This window comes from Gavialis gangeticus, unplaced genomic scaffold, assembly GCF_001723915.1.
Source record: "Gavialis gangeticus isolate Ggan-Ray unplaced genomic scaffold, GavGan_comp1, whole genome shotgun sequence".
Taxonomy (NCBI): domain Eukaryota; kingdom Metazoa; phylum Chordata; order Crocodylia; family Gavialidae; genus Gavialis; species Gavialis gangeticus.
In genome coordinates this window covers 6408931-6409357 of record NW_017729016.1, presented here as the reverse complement: position 1 = coordinate 6409357, position 427 = coordinate 6408931, and positions in this window count along the sequence as shown.

Below are 427 nucleotides of genomic sequence, written 5' to 3'. Positions count from 1 at the left end.
GGGCTCCACCTTTCCCCTAAAGGTAAGCGTGTGTTCCCTTCTGGGTTGGCAGATCTCATCCGGCGGGCTTTAAACTAGGCTTGTTGGGGGAAGGGGAAGATGAGGGCGGAGGAAGCCTTGGACCACTGAACCAAGCAGCACCCACAAGTACAGCCCAGCCTAGACCGACGAGCGGACATATACCCAGGTAAGCAACAGGGGCCAGGGCAATGGTGTGATTAGGGGGCCAGTGCACACATCCACAGGAGGCCTCAAATGCCTCTACACAAACGCTCGTAGTATGGGGAACAAGCAGGAGGAACTTATCCTCCTGCTGGCTGACACCAACCCAGACACAGTGGGGCTCACTGAGACGTGGTGGGACCCAACGCACAACTGGGTGGTGAATACCGAGGGCTATCGGCTGTACAGGAGGGACAGGACAGGG